Below are 18,249 nucleotides of genomic sequence, written 5' to 3' on the forward strand. Positions count from 1 at the left end.
GTTACCTTTCAAAAAGACTAGGAAGAGACGTATAAAGCCAAAGGTGAGAACTTCATGTGTGCACATTATAATATGGTTTAATTAAGAGAACTCCTATTGACTTCAATCCCAGAACTTCCGAGACCCCTAATCTCCAGTAGACATACAGAAAATAAGGAATCTGTATTCAGGTCAGTGAAGCAAGTGTCCTTCCAGCTGTCATCCTTTGACCAAACCCCAGAAAAAGACCATTCTGTATCTTAACAGAAGTAGAGACTTCATGGCAAAACCCAGCCAAGATTTAGATAATTGATGAAACTTCATATGAAAGCATTGGCCAAATGGAAGTTCCTGGGCAGCTTCACTAGGTAAGAGAGCTCTGGTCTTCCTAGAGGGCAGTAGTTATTCTGCTTGTTTCTTCAAGAAAAGTCGGACAGCTCATTTTTAATTTTAGGGCTTTTTAGAGCTTCGTTGAAGTTTTGGGGTTTTCTTAACTAGCAGAAAAGAATGAGAAAAGCCAGCAGAGTCTACTTTCAGCATCTAATACTGCAAACCATATGAAATACAAAATAACTTATCACGAGGGACTGATGTTACATGTATTTTAGAGTTACCTTGGTCCCCAAGAATAAAAATTTTATTGTTGGAGAAAGAATTATAGCGATTTCCAACCAGTCTATATAAAAGACATCAAGACATGATCAACCTCTGTCCCACAATGACATTCATATAATTTTTTACAACAATAAGGTAACCTAAACCTAGAATTCCTAGCACCACAGTATGCAACGCTTGCATTTGGTCCTGCAGTTGCAGTTTCAGTGTTGTTGCATTATGTAAGAAAGGCATCCTCCCCTATAAAAAGATGTCTTTTTCCCCATCCTTAATCCCATAATTGGCCCATCTCATGCCTGAAGACCTACAATTTTCTTCTACAAAAAACCCCAAGCAAAACCACAAACACATCACTGTCCTGCAAAGGACAAGATTATCTCAAAACATCACTCTGTCACTCTTGTTTCTGACCTTAAACAGTCCTTGAACCATAAGATTATCACACAAAACCAGATTTAAACATTTAAAGAACTATTTTCCTGCTTTAGGTTCAGTGCCATTGGGTCAGGGAGTGCAGAGCTTTCCAAAAACCTTCTGAACAAGTGCAGAGCCTGTTTGTGCTCAGCCTCCCAGGAAAATCCAAGCTTTCACATACCTGCTCCACAGGTGAAAGTTTTTGAAAGTCACACTTCAGCCTCAGGTGCTGGGGAGTAGACTATCTTGCTAATTGTAGTTCAGATGTCAGCCTACACAACTGAGTTAGAAACAAACATAAGCTCCAAAGCCATTCAAACCTAGACTCCAGTGGTGTGCCTATGACAGAAGTCACTATTCTACCAGTCACATGACTGGCCGCCACATTCATTCAGGTAAGTTGCATGTATTAACACCCATCAGAACATGGCTGTCTTCTGATCAGCATTATTCTACTACAGAGTCAAACCACCCAGATTATAGCAGACGACATGTCAGCCTATTCTGAATACATTCTCACAGTTATTTAATGAATGAAGATGAATTATCTTACCTCCATCTACTACCAAAGATGCAAGCCTCTATAGATAAATTCCTGCAAGACAGGCCTATTCACTCATGGAAGAACAGATTAAGCTATCATATGCCCAAGGCACATAACTTTCTCATTATCCACTTGTATTTCTTCAGCTGTCAGTTCAGTAGTTTTCCAATGAAACACAGATATCTTACAATTCATTTTCAGAAGACAAAGAAGCCAAGTAGGGAGAAAAGTGGACAAGATTTCTCTTCACCTACCACTGAAAAGAAACATTACCAACTGACTATGATAGCCATACATTTGAGGGAAGTTACATATTGGGCACAGTTTTCTTCTACACAGCATGATCGTAGATAATTAATATACACAATTGCTAAGAACAAATCATAAGCCCCTGGCTAGAACCTGACTTTGCAAGAATCCCACTCAAATCAAGGGGTAGAAGGGTCACAATCTGTTCTGATTATATCATATGTTATAGATGCTTCCAATATGTTTATGATGAGGAATGGGATTGCTACTGATACAACACAAGCTTTTTCATAAGCTTCAGAAGCCAGTTGTTGTAAAGTAGAAAAACCCAATAAAACAAATTCTAGCAATACTGCTGGCTTGTATGAACACAGTTAAAGTTGCTTAAGATGCTTTTTGTTAACTCCTGTACAGCACCTAACACATCAGTCACTGCCTTAAGACTAAAGGATTAACATCTATCTTGAGCAAGAAAAAGCGTATCAAGGATTTCATTTTATTAAGAACAAGCATGTCCTGCAGTTACACTTATACACCAGCCTGTGGCAGCCCTCAGGCTTGCTGGCACCTCGCCTACACTCTTAACAGCCATTTATCTTGTACTCCTGCAGAGCAGGGTTTTTGCATACAAGGCTTAAATGCCTTCTACAGTTCCCAAATAAGAGCTAGACCCCTGCAGCCTAACCCACCTTCTACGATGAAGGTCTGAACTGCATAGCAAGCAAGAATTCAGTTTAAATAGTTTCATTTTGAGGTTCCTGGCTATTGCTCATTGCATGCAATACCTGCTTGCAGACTACAAGGGAAGCCACTGCTGATCTGCAGAAGTGAGAAGCAAGATTAAGTATTAAAGCACTACAACTCTGCCCCCTCATTCATACAACAAATTTCAAGAAATCCATATTCAAAAATACAGCATCTTCCTGAAAATTCACAGCATAATTCATAAATATACTGATGTCACAGAACAAGCTGCAGGTAGCACAAGTGCTGTTGTACATTCAGAACAAGACCAAGGAGCTCAGAATCTCCAAGAAAGCAGCACCTTCAAGCTGCACTCCTTCCCAAAAATCAGGTCAACTGGCGGTACATGCTATTTCCCACCATGTCATTAATCCACAAAATAAAGTTCAAGATCCTGACATAATAGTTTGAGGCATCCATTAGCACTTATTAATCATAGACAGACATTAGGTTGTTGTATGTTTTAAACATGTTTAACACTCAATAGTCTTGTCATAACTTTAGTTCCTCTCTTGCAAGAGAGGGCAGGTCCTTCACTGCTCCAGACACAGCAAACAAGGTAAGCCAGAAAAATCACACTCTGTTACAGTTAAGTTCTAGCTGAAGATACCAGAGGATAAGCTGAAACTGAATTAGGTGCACTGACTCCTTTTCAAGCTTTAACTATACACAGCTGATACTTTGGAAAACTTTGGATCTTGTCCAAACAGATGTACAGACTGGTTAGGAATCCTAGACAGCACAATCAAGCCAGCTATATCAAATGACCTCCTAGAACTTCCACACCAGCCTTCATTCACCTTCTACTTCTTGAGGTCAAGAATTCAAAGTCATTTGAGGGTTCGTTTGCTATATTTATGTTATTGAGCCATATTTGCCATGTTAAGTGTTGCATTTAGGGTGCATGTCACCAGCAAAGCTACCAAAGCTACATTATTTAAGCAATAATCACTGATCAAAAATTGCACCTTAAGCAAATAGCTCAGGGAGACTAAGATGAAATACTCAAGTTTCAACCTTTTCTTATGCAAGAGATTAGAAGTGTAGAAATTTAAACAGGAAGGACAGGAAACTTCCCATCTCTGAAACAGCCTGTTGGGTAAAGAAAAGGCTAGTTTTTCACTTCAGTTACAAATCTAGTTCCTGCACAACCTGAATGTCCCTGAACTGCTAACCACAACATACGTAAGGTCCCGGGTTGCTGTTGCAAGTGAGACTCAAAATACCTTTTAACTCACCAAATCTAGAACTCCCTATGGACAAAACAAGCACATTTAATTTCATAGGAAGAAGACATCCTGGCTTCTGCTTAAGTAAAATATCTCACCGTAGGAAGTTTCATTCAGTCTCCATTTTGGAAAACCACATGGGTGTTTGGGAGCAGTCAAAATAAAGGGTGTCAGTCCAGCAAATAGCCAAATGAACACTTCACTCCAGAAAACCTCCTAAGCCAATGCCAACCTCTTTGCACTTCACTGAGAAATATATTGTACAGTTACTACTAGCTGTGCAATTTCCCTTAGGTTGGAGAATATAGTTTGGGGAAAACCCATGAGCTTTCTCACCATCTGAGATGAAAGTTACTGAATATTTTGCCCTGAAGCCAGACTGCGGAGTGCTATAGAAGCATGAGAAAATCAGAAGCTTGTCAGGAGGAAATACTTGCAACTAGTTCTTTTTATGAAGAACCCTGTACATCACAGACACAATATCAACTTCTGTTTTTCTTGGCCACAAAGCACGGAACTCAATACCACCCAAGTACTCATCCCACTTCCACAACACAATGAAAATATCTATCAGATATATATACACCAACCTCAATCTTACTACTACTGAACTACTTGCTCTCTCCTGAGAGCAACTTTGTTCCCTTGATGGGCAGTTAAACGTAGTATAAGCAGTGTGGTGGTTTGCCCCCAACCAGTGGTCAGGCATCACATACTGCTCACTCAGTCCCAAAGGAGAAACAGACAGAGCTTCCCTGGGTTGAGATAAGGCTAGGTTACTGACAAAAGCACCATGAAAGTAGAAGAAAACCAGCCAATTACACTCACACTCGATGGTAACACAGAGTACCTTACACACCCAATGATTACAGAGTGCTGCACAATGAAAGGACCACCAGACCACCTCAGCCACACTGAGACTGACCTAAAGACACCCTCAAAACACCCCTCCCCAACCAGCCCCCTTTATGGGTGAGTGATGCCAGGTAGTGTGGAAACAGCCCAGGCTAACTCAGCTCACCTGGTCTGGCTTCTTGGGGAGTCTAACTCTGGCCCAGCCAGAATCAGGACAAGCTGAACTGAGAAGCAGGGTTTCAATTGAAGGAAGTTATTCCACGTTCACGTATGCCTAATTTGCTTGACCAATATTACTGGGCATCTGAGATGAAAACCATACTCCTTTCTCATGCCTTGTATATGCCCAGGTCTAAACAGAAGAGATTGAGTTAGGTGGCTGTTTGTTACAGGACTCAGACTTCACATTCATGATGCACTGTCCAGGGTCTGTGCCATGTCTGACATGTGATGAGTTAGCTCCCAAACTGTTTTTTCTTAGTTTGATTAAAAAGATACAAGTTAATTCCTGCAGCATGCTGCTAAGGTCTAAGTGCTTACTTTTCAATTATTTGCTTCCTGACAGACCTGATTTATACTGTCAGATACAGCACTAGTACAAGGAAGAAAAATCCGTAGTCCCTAGGACCAGTACAAAATGGTGAGACCAGAGAAATCAACTGGCCATTATATCTCTATGTTAAAGGAACATTAATCAGTGAATTGTTTTATCATTAGAGTAGTATATATAAATTAGTGCCTGAAATAATTCTTCTGTTAGCAGGACTGTGGAAACTATCAGCAAGGAAAATGAAATTGCCGAAAAGAAACTGAAGTCGTGCCTGGGTTTTTCTAAGTTAAGCCTGTGAAGGAGGTAGTGTTTTCTAGCATGAACAAGCATTCCCAGTGAAGTGAAGATTTCCTCAGATACTGCACATTACACACATAAGGACACCAAATGTCACTTTTGAGTTGTCTTACGTAGTTCCCATATGTTGCCTTTAAATCCTTCAGGTACATCCATACTTGTCTTCTGCAAGCCTCAAAGAAGTTTTAATTTGGAAAGCCTTAACCTAAATTCTAAACTCAACAGCTAAGGAGACAATAGTCCTTCAGAAGTGTGAAAAGGTTGCTTTCTGTGCCAATCATTCCCATTTAATGTGAGAATATGTAGAGCTAAACACAAGTCCCATCCTTAGTGTAGTGCAACCCCACACACGTACCTTTGGTGAGACAAGTAGATTCACAAACCTTGCCCTGAACCAAGAAAACCCCTGGGAAAACCAAAATTCTTCTCCAAGAAAAAAATGGAGAGTTACAGGTCCCATCCTTCCCACTCGCATACTCCCAACCCAAGAGCATATAACTCATGGAGCCATTTAAAGTAGTTACTAATTAGTGTCAGTATGGCATGAGTCCTTAGGGATCCTAGCAAGGAAGTACCTTATCACATACACTGCATAAAAAGACCAAGGAATCACTCTCTAGAGACTTCACAAGCCAAATACCCCATACGTGTCTACATGGAGAACTTGACACAGATTTAAAATAGAATAAAATTAAGTGAAGGGGTTAAACATTATAGAGCAGGCTTAAATTAATAGCACACCAGTAGTAAGAGGACAGCCCTTCAGTTCTGTGCAACTGTATCTGTGAGAAACTATTTGTACTGTTTTATTTAGTAAAGACCATATATGAAGTCTAAGTGGCAGCTCCTGTTTTACAAATAATAAAAATCCAGGAAAGTGAAAGTTAGCATACAGACCATCAGAGATTTCTACAGTCCCTTCAGGCTCCTAAGCATGACCACACACACCTTAACACTCCTCAATTCTGCCCTCAAACACCAGTTCATAAGTACAGCATGGCTGAAGTCTCTAAGTCGTATCACAGTGTGGTAAACAGACTGAATCACTGCTCTAAATTTACAGGAGTAAAAATATGCCTCATGCAAATTAATCACATCAAGTGTTACTGGTAGACCACATTTCTTCTGCACTCACTGAAGAACCAAGTCTGTTTTCTGTAGTTTCATGCAAATGCTTAGCTTTATGCACCTGAAGCAACCTTGCACATGCCAGCAAAGCCACCCACAGCATGAAGTTCAACACGTGCTCACGTAAAGAAACAAAGCTTGATCAATACATTGGCAGCTGTGCACAGAAGCAACCTGCAAGTTCCAGGCTCATAAGTTTTGCCTGCTATGGAAAAGGTGCAAGTTAACTAACACAGGTAAGACAACCAAGTTTTGAAAGACCCAAAGTTTTAACCAGCTTTAATTATCTTTCTGAAACAGTAACTATCACAGGGAGCCCCAGCGATCACTTTATCCCCTTCAGTGAAAGAAAGCCACTAGTCACTAAAAAAATACATGTAAAGGCTAAAAAATAACTCAGGAAAACAGAGCTGCAATACCCTTCTCAGGGATAAACTAAGAGAGAAAAGTCTCTACTTCTTACTAAAGAATAAAGGTTTCTTCAACTCCCCAAACTGAGAACTCTTATTCTCTACATGATGTTTTAAACATGTTTTTGTAAGAGAGCTCACCTACACAACTGAGAAGCCCCAAGCTATTCATGAACAAGAGCTGCTTATTATTTAGTTGACAAGAAAAGAAACTAAGGGGCTTCATAACACAGCTACCACCAGAGACCTCATATAAAAATCTTCATACTGCCTAAAACCAACAATAAGATACCATCCACTGCTCAAGTATCTCCAGAGGCTTTCAGACCCCTAGCCTCCCCCAATCCCTAGCCCTATATTTTTTGAAGAAGCAAACAAATCTTTCTTATCAAAATTCTTAAGTAGAAAAGAAAGCACCTCACCTTTCCAAAATAAGCTATAGCTTTCTCCTTCTCAACTCCTTTACCACACAGCCCAACTCTCTCTGATAAACAGCACACCCTCCACATGCAGACTTGTTACCAACTGTGCCTAATTGCTGCTTGGTCACAGCTAGGGGAAGGTCTCAGACACTATTTATTGCTTGGGTGCACAATAGAGCCTCTTGTTTGTTCCTTGTGAGCGTTGTAGGGTGGAAGGTGGCTTGTTGTTATTTTTGTATTAAATGTTAGGGTAGGTCATGTTTGTTAGCTCTTTCAATGTATCAAAGAAAATAATGGCTTAATTTGAAGTCTTTGAATTTCATCTTTTTCAATTCACTAGCAACAGGATTTCAGCACTTCCATTTTATTCTTTCAGTTTTATTTATCTTATGCTAGTTCACAATGCAGGAGACTGAAGCTGTTCAGGACTTCTTGTGAAAAAGACGTTGCAGGCATATGGTTATTCCAGAGTTGTGGTTTCATGGATACCTTCCAAATGTATGCTATGTTATTAACTGGTGCCAGTCTTTGATTATAGACAAAAAGAGGCTACTTTTAATCATGGCTTACACTATCTCTAATACTTTAGCTCTTTTTACTTATTTTTTTAAACTTCTTGCTTATGCCTGAAACAGGCTTACAGAAGAAATTTATTAGCCATCTATAAAGGGAATGTTTTTTCAGATGATTGAATTTATGTGTTTGTTGAAAGAAAAATAATAACTGGCTAAATTTGTTTTTTCACTTAGTCTCTGAAATATTTCAGTTCCTCTAATATGTCTCTTTATAATTCTAGTTTTCTAGCTGGGAATATTATAGAAGGTATTAATTGAGATTTTAATGAAGTTTGATATTTTCCAATGGAGGAAAATTAATGGACGGGGGAAAAGATTCTGAAACTTGTCTTTATTTGGCTCTACAGAAGGAGATTATTCTAACTATAGGCAGTGTTATGTTTAAGAAGCATAATGTTAATTATTTTCTGGAAGGTTTTAAATGTCTTTAGTCTAGTTGCTGGTCCTAATAGTGTTTAAAACGGCTCAGAAAGATTAATGATAATTAACTGGTGAAAATTTTAGTACTGTTTAACCTTCTGAAAGGATAGATCTGAGCATCTCCAGATCTACATGCACAAGCTGTAGACAACAATTTTGTACAAAATTAAGATTTTTATTTTTTTATTACTATTACTTTTGTAGTTACAAAAAAATACTGGGGGGTGGGGGTAAGTTCAGGTAACAGCTGCCTGCTCTATAACATACTTGCTGCATAAATGTTGCTGAATTTCCAGTGGGACCAAAGTAGTAGAATAAAAAAAGACCTCTCAGGAGCTAGTGATATATGTGGTTTCTTCATTACAGTATTTCTGCTTCTTTTATGTTTCAACATTAAATAGGATTCTTTTGGAATGCAAAAGTGTGAAGGGCTCAGACTGTTGAGCAGCTCTTGGTTGACTCTTCTACTTGAATGAGAATCCCACTTCTAGTAGCCTAAAAATGATGATGCTTTGCCAAATGCTGTATCTCTAACCTGGCGTGTCAGTGTAATGTGATTTCCAGTTTGCTGGCAGCCCATCTTGCTCAGAGTAGTTGTAAACAGTGATGCTGGTATTTTTATTGGCTAATTTTACAAGCTGGCATCTGCTGTCAGCAGCTTCGTGTAAACACACTCCTGCCACAGCATCTGTTCTGCTGCATATTGCCCTCACCCTAGTGCTCACATGGAGCTGGGGAGGCAGTGATAAAGCTGAAAGGATGTGTGTGTTGAAAAACAAGAGGTGAATAAGGGACTCGGAACTTCTTCTGGGATTGAATTTCTGGAAATGGACCACTTGAGTCAATTCAAGGACACTGTTTTCTAAATGGGCTTGAAGCCTCCACTTAAAAGTCCAACCCCGCTTGGTGTCTGAGCAAGCACATGCTTTCCTAATGCGAAGTCAGGAAATGTGAGAGCAATCAGAGCAGGGGACTTCTGTGTAGAATGGAAGATATATTTTTTTTTGTGAATAAAACTTGACTGAGTTGCTAGCCAAATGCAATTAAGCGAAGACTGATCTTGTGGAACCCAGTTATACCCTAGATGGGTACGACTATCAGCAGAGAACAAATCGCGGTCAAAGGAGGGACTGTGGTGCAAGGAGCTAGGTATATACATGGAAACAAACTTTTGGTCTCAGTGAAGAAGGTAAAATGTAATTATGATCTGCATTTTGCTAATGGATTACCAAGTTATCAATGTCTAGATGTGTATATATTAAGACCAGAGCAAATCAGTGTCGATACCATAGAAAGTCTGGCTAGCTTTGGTGTCAGGACAAAGAAAGAAGAGACCTGGGCAAAAACTGAGGAACTGCATTCAGTGTAATATGTTATGAGGTATTACCATGTTAAAGTGTCCTCACGCGTCTCCTACTGCCTCTAGTGTAAACATAGTTGGTTGTGTCTGGGATTTTTTCTATACTTGATACCTTTAGCTTTCGTTCCAGCAGAATACTGAGGGCTGATTCAGATAGGGATGCTAGGGAAATAAATGACAGAAGTTGGCTGTGTAATTTTATTGAGAGGTGCTGAGGTGGGTTTTTTTGTTGTTTTAGAAGCCCATGTAAGCTCTTGGGCCAGACCTAGGAAAAAGGTCAGTTGCAGAGTGGAGAGATCTGTATTGATTTACAAACATGGCCTAGGAAGCAGGAGGCCCTTCTTCCATGTTCAACAGTGCCCAAGTGAGAACCTATGGCTGGTGTAGCCCTCCTGTCAATTTTTTTCACTCAAATTTTTCTACCTCCAATGTTTGTTGGAGGATGACATTCAAATATTGAAAGTAGCTACTAACCTAAAAATAAACTAAGCCTGCTCTGTTCTCCTGGAGATGCCAGCATACCTGCAGCAGCCTCTTCTCCATGGATACTGTGAATGTGCTCTCACCTTTCCAGATTTAGGGGCTAACTTGGACCCAGAACAGACAACTAATGGTAGCTAGGTCTTGGGGGAGGGTGGTTGTGAAGAGGGTTATTGAGATGGAGTTCGCTGTAAACAAAATGGGGAGAGCTTGTTATGGAAGAAATTAACTTGCAACAAAGCAACAGAGAACTGAAGTGTCAATTGCTGCCCTCTGCAATGATCAGTCCCTGTGCATAGCATTTTAGGGAATACTCATGTACGTGTTTGGGCTGGGCAGGGAATAAGGCTTGGTGCAAATCCCTGTCTCTGTCCTGGATGCTCATCTGTAGCTCTGAGGTGCTCATATTTTCTGTGTAATTGCCTTTTGGTTAGGGCACAAAGGAGGGGCTGTGGATTTGATGCTGAAATGCTCATTTGGCATGGAACAATTCTATATGAATCGGTCCAGATGGATGAAACATGTAAATGACTGGTCAACTAGTTAAGTTAGCAAGACAGGTGGATTTGCACCTTCCCACTGGACCCTTCCCTCCCTGTAAATGCTTTTTAAAAATCTTTTTACTTATTTATTATGTAGGCAGTCATGTTTGTCACTTGAAATATGACAAGCTAACTTGTCATATGTCAACACAACTTCCTTGTTAATGACAAAGTGGTTCTAATCATGTGTAGAAACAATGGATAACCACCCGAAAATACGATGTTATGTTTTAATTTAATATTTTGTTGTGTAAGGGGTTTGGATACTGAGAATATGAAGTGGGAGTGAAAATAATGATTATTGATTTCATTTCTTTAATTACACTGATCTGCTGAGGACAATGTGTATCTAAGATGGGATATGTTTTAATATGGTTACTCTTGAGTAACTAGTTATTGGATGTAGATAATGCATTGGCCAAAAGCCATGCTAACGGTGAGTTTTCAGTAAATCTTTATGTAAATGGCCCAATAATTACTTCTGTTCACCTTGGTTATTTTATTATTCACTTCCCTATGTAGCTTCACTGTCTAAAGGAGCTATGCAATCAGTGCATCTGTAATGGTTTTATTAAAGTTTAAATGTTTATACCAGGGTCAGTATTTCCTGAAGTAAATGTCTTTGGGTGACTATTGCACTCTGGGTAAAATGTCTATTATGTGCCCTAGACCAGAGACCCATTATAAATTCACATTATGAAGTATTCTGCTCTAGGCTATAGCTGTAATCTGATTGCCACTCCTTTCTCAACTTGCTGTGCATGTTCCCCCATCTCCTTCACCTCCTGATTGAATGAAATTGTAATCACCTACTCTTCTGTTTAGCTGGGGGCAGAATTAAAGGCAGAAAACAGAGGCAGACAGAAGTGTCTGGGAGTGCACACATGGGAAGGCAGAAGCTACCAAAGGATGGATCGGGTGGAGATTAAGCAAAGATGCCACCATCCAGAAGATCTTGCAAGAGACAGAAATGGGGAGCAAGTTTAGAGAACAGGGAGTAGAAGCTATAAAAGATTAAATAACTGGTAACAAGCTGCCAGTTCTCATTTGTAGCCATACCATAATGCAGATGGTGTGTTTACACCTCTGTACTTTCTAGTACCTTGGTGATACTCAGTGAAATCTGGGAGGAATACGAGCACACTGTCTGAACATGCAGAGATGAGGTTAGGAAAGTCAATGTCCACCTGGAATTGTATCTGGCAAGGTGTCACAGTTCTGGCCAGGTCATAGTTAACCTCCCCAAGCATCCAGCCCAGGTGAGCTGAGTTAGCCTGGGCCATTTCCATACCTCCTGGCATTACTACCTCATAAAAGGGGCTGGTTGGGGAGGGGTGCTCCTGGGTGCCTCCAGGGCACTCTATGTGTGGTTGGGGCATTGGGTCAGTCTTTGTGTCATCATGCAGTCCTCTGTAATTGTTGGGTGGGTAAGGTACTCTATTATCACCGGATGTGAGTGTAATTGGCTGTTATTGTTCTGCTTTAACGGTGCTTTTGTCAGTAACCTGTCCTTATCCCAACCCAGGGAGGCTCTGTTTCTCCTCTGGGATTGAGCAAGTGGTGTGTGGTGCTCAGCTGCTGGTTGGGGCTGAACCACTGCACAAGGGATATCAAAGGTAAGATGAAGGGTTTCTATGGGGAGATAGGTGACAAGTAGGCATGGCCAATAGTTATGTTAAAAGGTGATCCTGCTTGAAGGAGAAGGTGAAGTGGTGGACTCAGAAGAACAGGGATGTTTGTAAGGCACACCAGTGGTTTCAAACATTGGGTTTGGCTTGTCTGGTTCTCAGGATACTGCTTGGGTTGTTAAACTATGCTAACAATGAACAGTAATGCAAAAATGCTACTATGCTGATCACTGGGCAAGAGCTAGGCTGGATGGCAATCCCCTTCAACCTCACTTCAGATGTAATGCTGACCCTTTAAAGTATGTCTTAATTAGCAAGACTTTAATCATGCCTCATTTGGGACCCTGTCACTGAGCATTGAGTAGAAGTATAGTCTCAACTGAGAAAGTGCTTCCTCAGGATTGTTCTCAGTGTCTGTGTTGAAAGCAAAACGTATCAATGCAGCAGAGTCTTGTACCTTGATTACGATGCCACTTAATTGCTCCAGCTCTACTGGTATGGAAGGCACAGCTTTTCCTAGCAATGAGCAGAAGCCTGCCTGGAAGGATTGCCTCTTAATGGTAGCTAGACCCTCCATTTGGGATGTTTGTGTATGAAAGGTGACTGCTGGATTTTTCGCCTTTTCTTTCCGTGTTTCAAAATCTAGCACAGGTAAGCTCTTTTGAGCAGTGTTTTGTATGTAACTCTCAGATGAGATATAGGAAGAAACACTGAAAGTCAAAAGTGACAGTGAGAAGCACATGGATTGTATGTCACCAGGCAATATTTGTATTGGAGTTTGTCACATGAGGCAGCCTGTCCCAGAAAGCTGGTGCTGATCCTACCTTGTCACTCAGTTGTTTAAAAATTCCTTAACAAAACATACCACCAGAAAAAAAATGGACTTGCTGAAGCACTTCTCTGAGCAGACACTGGAGTTTTGCAGGAGAAGTGTTTCTGAGTTTGGAATACAAGGACTACCTAAAGGTACAACTTGAACACTGTGGAGGAAAGAGCGAAATAAATATGCTCCTGCATTTCAAAAACAGTTGCAATTAGCTGATGGAAAGGACTCAAAGACTATAGCTGTGATCCAGATGCCATCGCACAAGAACATAAATGAATGTGTTGGCAGCTGAAATTGCTAAGCATTTGCAAGTATCTGAGATATGAAGTGACTGACAATGATGTGATTTATTTAGGAAATCATTAGGGGTAGGTTGAGATAGAGAATTCAGTATCAAACAGCTCTGCTTGGAGGAGTGAGGCAAGATGAAATGGATTTGCTTTCCTCAATCAAGAGGAGAATAGACACAGTTGGCCTTGGTGTGGAATGCAGGGTAGTAGCTCAAGTTAACAAGACTAGACTGCCTATAATCAAAGAAATTCAGGGTCACCATTCAAACTGCCCCAAAAAATTGAAGAAGGCATTATTGGCCTAATGCAACATAGTTCAGAAAGGAGCTGAAGACTGGACAGTGCTGTATGCAGGAGATTAATGTTATTCATTATTAAATGATACACTAATTTAGAAATTTTAATCATTATGTCCATTATTGTGTTTGTACCTTGAAAGAATGTGCATTTAATGAGTGAAGTGCTGAAAGTGAACCCTTGAACTACAGTAATGTCCACATTTGCTGGCATAGATCCTGATGCAAAATGACATGCCGGAAAAGGAAAAGTGAGAATGAAAAGCAAATGGATGCTCTAATAGCTTTTGTGCTTGATTCAGGTCTGCCACACACCTTCTGTGTGACCTTGAGCAAGTTACTGAAGGGCTAGCTTTTCAAAAAGCACTCCCAGTACTTGCAAAGGCACCCAAGCCACTTGTTGGAGCTTGTGCACAAGCTGCTAAAGATAGTGACTGTATGTCTTGAAAAGATAAGCCAGTTCTTCTCAGGATCTGCTGATTCTTACTCTGATACAAGAATAAGATAATTTCATTAGGACTTTAAGAACATTGCCCCTGATCTAGAGGAGCCATAATCAATTCAGTAATCTTGGATGTTTAACATCTGCTTTGCTTCTGTCTACCTGTGCAGGAGTAGTAGCACTCCTCTTCCTCACAGGGGTAGGTTGGGAAGACTGATCCAACACCATCAGGTGCTGAGTTATTGCAGTTAGGGATGCATGTAAAGAGCTTAAGATGAGAAATGCAGAAGCAAGTCCATTATTAAATTTATACAGGGCTAACAATGTAATCAAATTAGCCTCTGCACTTTCTCCTGTGCTCCACTTTCTGCATTAGAAAATCTCTATAAATCTCTGCAAAGCCATTTCATTTGTTCCCTTTAATGCTCTCCTCTGGTGTGATGCAAAGAAACACCTCAAAACTTGCTAAGTAGTGGATGGGCTGCAAGTACTGCTAGCTGTATCTGCTGCCATGCCTCTTTGCGCTCACAGGTGTGTACTTCCATGTCTGACCTGGATTATTTTCTTGATTGGTCTAATGCAGATTGGCATATGAAGTGATGTATTTTGAGCCCCTGGGGCCAGTGGCTGTTCCTTTGCTTGCAGATGGAGAGTGGGATCTGGCTCCGGGGGCTGTGGCAGAGGGGGAGTAGTGACACAGCATTTGCTAATGGGAGAACGTGCTGTAGGGCCAGGGGGCTTTGGGACAACTCAGGACCATGGGTGGTGATGAAACACTCCAAATTAAAACGCCAGGCTGAAATGTCATGCTTTCTCTAAGCCTCTTCTGGCTGGAACAAATACTCACATGTTTTTCCCATGGATTTTCATGGCTTTGGATCTAATTTCAGGCTGTAAATGAAGTAAGCAGATTTTCCTAAGCGCACAGTTGCCAGTAGCTCCAGTGTTTTGTGGGGGTGGCAAGAGACAAATTGGTGCTGAGACCGTACCAGTAGCTGGGCTGTGAACTTGCACAGGCAATGCTTTATTTACCGCTTGCTCATTTCTCTTCATGCAAATACTGTTTTGTTGGTTAATATCTTTCTCAAGCATGAAGACTTCGGCCGCGACCCAGGGGCACAACCACTGATATACCTCGTCTGGCCAAGGGGTGGCCCACCTGCACTTAATGTTTAACTTTCCCATCCTTGCTGGCTTTTGATACAGGTTTTTTTCTGCTGTCCTCTGGGGCTCTGAGTATTGCTTTCTGCAGCCCTGCACAGGCTGCTGTGGTGTTTTGTTGAACACAGCCATTTTGTGTTAAAATTGCAGTTGCGTTCGTGGTACAAATCCAAATATATCCACTATGCAAAGCTGCTTAGCAGCTTTTGCTGGATTGCTTTTGCTGGATTGCTTTTGCTTTTAATATGCATTTACTTTTTGAATAGAAGGTAATTCTTCTGTTTCAAGGGGCTTGGGGGGGGGGAACAAAAGCTAATTATGAAATTTCTTGAGGGTATTCCTTAAAGGTGTCATCTTCTCTGACACTTTTGAAAGAAAAGGGCTTTTCAAAGGAAAATGGAAATGTTTATATGCCTTACTAATTAAACAGTTTGTTGGGTTACAGTGGGGCTTCTATTCCATTAATGCAATGGAGAAATGGCTTTGGTGGGACTGTTTACACTTTAAAGTATGAAACTGAATCTTTTCTGAGATGGTGCCCTGACTGAATACGGAGACGCAGTAAGTATTGTGCCCCCAGTGAATGACAATGATACAGGGAATGGATTTGGTTGGCAGGATTTGGCTCCTGAAATAATCTGAAGGATAGGCTAATTCATTGTTCAAGTGTGTCCCGTTGATGATAGAACTAACAGCATGCTAACAAAATGTACTGGGAATGCAGAATTAGAAGCCAGTGAGAATACAGAAATTGCATGAAGGGAACTACATACATGGGAGAGAAATCAAATTAAACTTGGAAAAATGAGCTTTTGCATATCTAAGTGAAATAATCTGAAATGAAGTAACACAAAAGATGCCTGATTGAAGAAATAGTTTAAAATATGTGTAATAGCTGACAGCAAATTAGAAATGGCAAGTAACACAGGGCAAAGCTGCTGTTTCAGTTTCAGACAAAACATGAAGAAGCATTTTAGAGGTAGGTGTTTATTACGGCTTAAGTATGATTACAGTTCTGGGCAAACTGTTATGAGGGAGATGTTGGGAAAACTGGAGGGAGTTTGGAGTATAACAGTATTACTAACACTCGATAGCAGTGACTCATGAGAAAGACATAAAGGATGAAATACAGACCTTAACTGAGCAATGATTAAGAGGGAATACAGTTGGTATAGGTGAAAAAGCCTAACTGTGAGGAGCAGAAATTAATTAATGAGATGCAGGAAGGGAAAAAAAGGAAACTGACTCAATACAGCCTGGATATGGGGAGAAACAGCATGAGCCTGAGCTGGTTTTGGTTCCTGAACAGTTTGTGCCCCACACCTTGTGATTTTTACAGCTATTTTACTCAAAGCAATAGAAGATGTACTATGCTCTTTGGGAGATAGGAAGGGATCCCATCAGGTTGTCCAGCTCCTCTCTGATTACCCATCAAGGCTACCAGGAATGTTGCAGCACTTTGCTAGAATCTCTGTCCTCTTTTTAAGAGCCTACTGTGTTCACGGATGAGGCAAAAGGCAGGGGAGAATTGCCTGCTGCAGATTACTAATAAGATTGGTGGTAGAACCAGGAAGAGAGTTGCAGAAGACTGAGCCTCCCCCCTCCATCAGTGCCCACTAGACAGTGCATGAAGTTGTAATACCCTCCATTTGGGGATAAGGCAATAATAACCCTTTCATAAGCCTGTAATTATTTTTGTATCAGTACTCAATGATGTCCTGGGAGATGAGGCTTGATCATTCTTCACGTGCCACAACCAGGGTGGAGAACAAAACAAATATCTTGGAATAAGAGCTGGTTTCCTGCAGGAAAAAAAGAACATGGTCACTATTCTTAAATAGCTTATGAATCATATGGAGCTCATCTCAGTGTTTCCTAGAAAATTAAGATGTCACTAACATATCATCTGAAATGCCTCTAAATTATAAGCCTGGCAGTCCAAACAGCAGTTAATGACTGTCAAATAGCAGCCGAAAATCAGGAGCAAACAACACTTTGACATGAGATTGTGATAAGAGACTTGTCTAGCTATGGCAGTCTTGCCCCTCAGCCAGCAGAGGCTTGGGTCCAACTTGGCATTTTACTACTACTTTGCCATCTGATCCTTTTTACTATGCTACCAAGGTGCTGTTTCCAATTACGCTTTCCTGCATTGCTTTGATTTCTGGGTGGAAAAACCTTACCACTGCTTCTACAGATGGCAAGTGCCTAGAAATGAGTATACCACATGGTGCTACTCCTATACTAAAACCAACACGGACCTGGGGTAGGATGGTCTTAGCTGAGATTTGTCCCAGCTGAGGACCTGGCCATGCAGGTCTCTGCTGGGGTCGTCTGACAGCAAACCTCAGTGCATTTTGAAATACACACAAGCAGGATATTTGAACAGAGAAGTCTGATGCGCTGCTGTAAACGGGTGTGTGCCACGCTTTTCATTTGGCTGGCAGCTTCACTGATGTACCTCGTGCTGTACAGCAAAGCCCCTTCCTTGTCCTCCTGGTGGCAGTAAAAATGTTGAATAGCTTGAGATAGAAAATCCTCTTGCAAAAGGAGCAAGCACTTTTGAAAATAACATGCATGTACAGCTTGGGATCATGCTTCTATTTTGGCAGTAGCTGAGGTTTGTGTATGGTGCAAGAGCACAGGAAAGCACCTTGTCCGGCTACTTATGAACAAAAATGAACAATGTTACCAGCAGTTCCCCGGTTGAAGACTACTTGTCCTTTTAGAAACCGGCTTTAGGGATTTTGCAATTTTAATTGCAGTTTGCTTGGAGCCCTGGTCCTGAGCCTT

Source organism: Gallinula chloropus, assembly GCF_964237585.1.
Source record: "Gallinula chloropus genome assembly, chromosome: 4".
NCBI lineage: Eukaryota > Metazoa > Chordata > Aves > Gruiformes > Rallidae > Gallinula > Gallinula chloropus.